The 6,119-nt window shown below is 52.5% G+C and overlaps 1 long non-coding RNA gene across 1 annotated transcript; it reads left to right on the top strand.

Annotated features, from left to right (window-relative positions):
• Positions 1–491: 491 nt before the first annotated feature.
• On the top strand, positions 492–5,639 carry LOC137459306 (uncharacterized). The gene is made up of 3 exons (XR_010992232.1): positions 492–896; positions 2,496–3,820; positions 5,308–5,639. It is a non-coding gene; the product is annotated as an uncharacterized lncRNA (long non-coding RNA).
• The last annotated feature ends 480 nt before the right edge of the window (positions 5,640–6,119 follow it).

Genomic DNA, 6,119 nt, shown 5'->3' with positions numbered 1-6,119 from the left:
ATATTCATCCATGCCAAGGATCTCATTCAGCAAGGGAGAGTGAAGAACCTGTGGGTGCTTATGCAAAAACACAGGCTCTTGACACCAGAGATGCTTGTTTAGTTGATGTGAAATCTCTCCAGCTTTCTTCTCCCAGGACATACACAGGATTTGTGGGATGAAATACATTATCCAGCAAATCATTCCTCAAAGACAAAAGCACATGTGAGAGGGGAAGAAAATGGCCACCTTGGCAAGGAGTTAGGGGCATCAGGAAAGACATCTGATGAGCAAAAACCTTGCTGTGAGTTTGTGCTGGAATATGGGTTAGCTAAGGGCCTATCTCTACCATCTTGTGTCAATCAACCAGAGTCATCTGTGCAAGTCTGTGGCACCATCTCAAAGGCAACTCTGGCATGTCAGGGGCTGGGCTGGGCACGGATTAGTCAGGAGCTAGAAAGGGCTTATAAAAACCTGCCCTGAGAAGGCTCTGCTCCGCGGGTGCTTCTAGAGCACGAGGCTATGCACAGGGAGCTGCTACCCTGCGGGCTGCCAGGCAGGAGCAGGGGGGAAAGCAGCGAAGGATATTTTGGGACAAAAAGGAAGAATCTTCAAAGGAGACGTGCTCCCAGTGTGGGAAAAGGGTTGCTGAAAGACCTCTGCTGGCTTTTGGGGAGCTGGACCGGTGCCATTTGCAGCCACTGCTGCCAACGCCGTTCCAGCCTTGCCCTCTTCCCTTTCCCTTTGTTCGGACTCGACGCCGTTCTCGGAGCTGGCTCCCGCAGGACCCCGGACCCCTGGCAAGGAGCTGTCCCTCCGCCCCGCTCCCCGCAGAGCTCCGCTGCTGCCCGCGCCTTTGCCAACACTTCTCTCTGAGAAACCAGGGCAGGGAAGGAGGGAAGTGGGTCCTGGATGACGTAAGTGCTGCAGAGCCCTGAAATAAGCTGGGCTCATTATTAGCTCCTTGCACCCTGCAACGGCTGTTGGGATCTCCGGGGCAGTTTTCTGCCAGGACTTGGGACCTATCCAGCCCCGAGGTGGGCCACGTGCTTGGAGACCCTTCTGAGCGACACTGAGCTCCGTTGGGATGTGGCAGGGTGTTGGAGGGACCAATCTCAGGGTATTTCAGGAAAGTCACTGCTAATGTTGCTGTGAATGCCATCCTTGTGGTGTGCAGAAAGCCTTCCCCGGGTTGGTGTTAGTGTGTCAGCAGTGGAGATGCCAAGGGGGCTTTGGGTGAAGGTAGAGGGACCTGCTTGGGGTTGGAAGGGAAGACCCTTTCTGTGCAGCAGCATCTTCACTGCTGTCCTAAGGAGAGGCCAATCATGGTGCCTGCAAGTGCCAAGGCATTGGAAGGCTCAGAGAAGAGCCTGGCACAGGCTACTACTGGCACAAGCACAGGCTCTGCTCATGGTGACCCTCCACTGCTGCGGTCCAGCCTGTGAACACCAATGGCACCCAGGGCTTGGGCACCTTTTCCCTGACACCACTAGCTCATGGGTAGAACCCTGAGCACCTGCACCCCACGGGCACCAGCACCCTCCTCCTCTTTGCTTCTTCACAAGAAGCTTTGGGGCTACTTATTAGATAGTAGCAGAACGACTCTGTCCTCATCAGTCCACAAGCTGCTGAAGTGGTTGATAGTTTGCTCCAGATAACTTGATTTGATCTCCCCACTTTGCTGCTTGGGGTGCCTCCCCAATATCTCCAGCTCTCAGGAGAGCTGTGGGAAGGGACTGGGCTGTGCTGGGGAGCAGCACAGGACACACAGGTCCCGGCTGGGAGGCTTCCCCTGCTCCCATGCTTTGTTCTGAAGCCGCAGCCTTGCTCAGCGGAGCCAATTGCAGTGCCCCTGGTTGCTCTAAAGCGCTCACTTGAGTTGTGTTTTGTGGGAAGGGAGGGAAAAACCCACCCCTAAATATTTTCCTTGGGATAAGCCCCCGTGGTAGAGCCACATCCCTTTCATGCTGTTGCACACGGGCTGGTATTTAAGGCAGGGACTTATTGTATAACCCAATGCTTGTGGGATTAAAAAAAAGAGAGAGAGAAAAAGGGGGAAAAAAAAAGGGGGGGGGGGGGGGGAAGGGAAAAAATAGTCTCCATGGAAATGGAGGCCATATCTTTTGAAAACTGTATCAGAGCTCTCTATCCTCTCCCCTTTATCATTGTATTTTAACCTACCAGCTGCATATTTAAGAGCAGAGCTTGCGAGATGATCTTACCCTTTTTTTATTATTTTCCCTCATGTGTTAAGGGAGGGAATACTGACAGGGACAAGTGACAGCTCGCTAATTATTCCCTTACTGCCACTGCTGTTCTTGTTTTGGACGTGTTGCTCATTTTCCTCTGCTCTTCGCACTGAATAATGCATGGGTCCCTATCAGTATTCATGCAGTACCTCCGGGAACTGCCAGCCTAACTAGCTGATAACTGATTCAGTTTGTAACCGGGGCCTTTGGGAGTTGCAAGGAAAAGTAGCCAAGAACAAATTTAACACTTCTTTCTCATTGCCTCAGAACATCAAGGAGAGGTACAGGAGGACTGCGCATGAAATACATCTCTTGCCTGGAGCTGTTGGAGGTACAGCACTAAAGCGAGAGTGCTTAACCCAGCCCGCCGGGTCAGCGGGGGGGAGCCAGGTGGGAGCAACCCGGCAGCGACCCGGCCAGGAGGCAGCGATTTCCGAGCAGTTGTTTGCAGCAGATGCCCCTCGCTGGGTTCTGCAGGGAGGTGCCAAGAAAAAGCCACCCCGGAGCCATCTGTACTTTGGAGTCAGAAATAGTGCGACGCTGGTGCCGGCGCCGGGGCGTGCTCGGGGCTCGCAGCTGCTATCGGTGGGGAGGGGCTCTGAGCATGTGAGATCCGTGACCCTGGGGGGGGTGAGGATATCGGATCCACAACCCCGTGGGATCTGTGACCCTGTGGGCTATGAGTATATCAGCTCCACAACCCCATGGGTTCTGAGCACATCGGATCCACAACCCCATGGGATGTGAGACTCTGGGGGCTATGATCACATCAGATCCACAACCCCATGGGTTCTGAGCACATCGGATCCACAACCCCATGGGATGTGAGACCCTGAGGGCTATGAGCACATCAGATCCACAACCCTGTGGGGTCTGAGCACATCGGATCCACAACCCCATGGGATGTGAGACCCTGAGGGCTATGAGCACATCAGATCCACAACCCCATGGGTTCTGAGCACATCAGATCCACAACCCCATAGGATCTGTGACCCTGTGGGCTATGAGCATATCAGCTCCACAACCCCATGGGTTCTGAGCACATCGGATCCACAACCCCATGGGATGTGAGACCCTGGGGGCTATGAGCACATCAGATCCACAACCCTGTGGGGTCTGAGCATGTCGGATCCACAACCCCACGGGAGCTGAGCACATGGGATCCACAACCCCATGGGATCTGTGACCCTGCGGGCTATGAGCACACCAACTCCACAAACACAACAGGCTATGAGAACACTGGATCAGCAACCCTAAGGGGATGGAACTGGCTGGCAGAGGAGCAGGGCACAGCCTCTCCTGCACCCCAGCATGTGCAAACTTGCTGCTACCGTGGCACATGGCTCTGCTCTGAGCAACACCCACCAGGCAGAGCCTGGTTCCCTACAGCAAGGTCTGTGTTGTTCCAAGCAAGTTTTTGAGAGCACCTGCTCATCCCAGGGAGAGCACACAGAAAATGAGGATGGGTAAAAGCAACTCCCTCCCTTGCTCTGACAAATGTGATTGTGAGAAGCGTGAAGTCTGACTGCCAGGTCACCACTGAACCATGTTCCTCAGCACCACATCTCCATGGCTTTGAAACTCCTCCAGGGGTGGGTACTTCACTATTCTCTGGGCAGCCTGGGACAGGGATTGACAACCGGTTTGGGGAAGAAATTGTTCCTCATGGCCAACCTAAACCTTCCCTGATGCAACTTGAGGATGTTTTCTCTTGTCCTATTGCTTGTTCCTTGGGAGAAGAAACCAAGCCCCACCTGCCTCCAGCCTCCTGTCAGGGAGTTTTAGAGAGCAATGAGATCTCCCCTCAGCTTCCTTTTTTTCCCAGGCTGAACAGCCCCCAATCCCTCAGCTGCTCGTCACCAGCCCTGTTCTCCAGACTCCTCACCAGCTTCATTGCCCATCTTTGTCATGTGTCACTGTTAAGTCTGACCATTTACCCTTTCCTTGCCCCTCAAGAGGGGAGGACCAGACTCCCACTGAGAGCCTCTCCCAGGGAAAGGGGCTCTCCTCTCCACAGGAAGGATGAAAATCTGCACTGAGCAGTTGGCCAAATATCCCTGCTTGAGCTTTTCATCTGACATGTGTCAGATGGTGTGACCTTAATCACCCCTAACAGCGTGACCTCAGCCCCTATATTCACAGTTCCATTCCTCTCCAAGTGCATATACATATATTCAAACAAGTGCATGGAGCCAAATATGCATTGGGTTTGGGGTTGCATCAAAACTGTCAGATTGTCTTTTGAAGGAGCTGAAAGCAGATGGGGAGATGACCTCATGAGTGTCCATGATGCCTCGTGGGACAGACAGGGGTCCAAGCAGGGAAATGTGAAAACTTTTTCTTGGAGCTTGCACTAGGAATTATTTCACTAGTTCAAACAAAATGAACTTTGCTGAGAAAGCTTAGAAGTTCCTCTTCCAAGTAAAGCCAATCCAGCTGAATGCTAGACAGCAAGTGAAGTTTGCTCCCAAGGGACAATGTTCTTGAAACACAGCCAGTTTCATCCAGATCTAGCAGAAAAGCCACAGCTGGGCTGTGTGCAAGCTGGGCTGGGGTGTGCGTGGTCCCCACTGTCACCTGGGTGACAGCAGCCACTAGTGCTGCGTTCAGCAGGATGCCCTTTGGACATGGGGATGAGAGCAGGGGTGTCATGAGGGGGAAAGGGCTAGAGGGACACAGTGATCTAGCTCAGGAAGCTCTTCACTCAAAGCTGCTATGTGTTTAATTGCTGATCTTCACTGCCTCCATCTCAGGCTTTTCTGCTCTCTTGCAAGGATGTGACCCTCTAGCTCCCAATCCCACAAGGGAGACCAGCTGGCCACATCAGAAGGTCCTGTGTGACCTGCTCCATCAGCCCTTCCAGCAACAGGCACATGAGGTACTCTCTGACAGCCAACAAAGTAGGAGGGGAGGGGAAGAAAATCAACCTCTCTCTCCTCCTGGGCTCTGCAAAAGTTGACAGCAGTTTGTGTTTAGAGCCTGCTAAAACTCAGGGCTAATTGGACAAAATTAGTGACATCTTTTCAAAGGTAGGAAGAGAGCTGAACAATGCTGATCTCTTCATTGTGCTTGTCTGCAGTTACAGCCAAAAAAATGAAACAAGTGAAAAAGAAAACCAGGCTGTCAGTGAGGAAAGAACCCCAGAGCTGAGGACCCTCAGGATGACTGCGCTCCCATGGCTTGTTCCTGGTCTGCTGGAGAAGTTTGGCTTCAGCTGCAGCCTGGACATTGTTCACTTTGAGGCCAATTTTTCCCCAGTCAGGGCACTCTTTGGAAAGACATTCACCAGTGTCTGTGGTGCCTCTGGGGAGCCTCTTGGAAGGCAAGGAAATAAACCCCCCCCAAAAAAACCCCAACAAGTCTCAAGATCCTGAGTGTCAGTCTCCTTCTCACTATAATTCTCTTTATTGATTGGGGAACCATTTACCATTTCCTTGTCTCCCAGTTTCCTGTTGGTGCTGCTGTTCAGATGTGTCCATGGATCACATTTCCAGAGATTTCATCCCAGGGATAAAAGCCTTTATTTTTTTTCTTTTAATGGATGAACTCTGTGCAGATCTCCAGAGGGAAGGGATGGGGCAAGAAATAACACCAGGGACATCAGTGGAAGGAGGGGAGAGGGAGCAACCATGTCAAAGCCATTCCTCACAGCATGCCCCCACAGAGCAACAGGATGCCCAGGTTGTCTCCTGCCAGTGGAGCCCAGTGTTAACTCAAAAGGAGAGGAGCAGAAACAGATGAGGACACAAAGCCACCAAAGCAGAGATCCTCCTTTCCTGCAGGTTGATGGTGTGTCCAGAGGGGACAGATGGGAACAGCTGCTCCACTCAGGTTTGGAAGCTGCTGGGGATGGTTCCTCAGGGTGTGCTCTCCCCCAGGCACTCACTTCCT

Source organism: Melanerpes formicivorus, unplaced genomic scaffold, assembly GCF_026170545.1.
Source record: "Melanerpes formicivorus ecotype bairdi unplaced genomic scaffold, bMelFor1.0.p_v2 SCAF_345, whole genome shotgun sequence".
NCBI lineage: Eukaryota > Metazoa > Chordata > Aves > Piciformes > Picidae > Melanerpes > Melanerpes formicivorus.
This window is presented reverse-complemented; position numbering and strand designations above follow the sequence as displayed.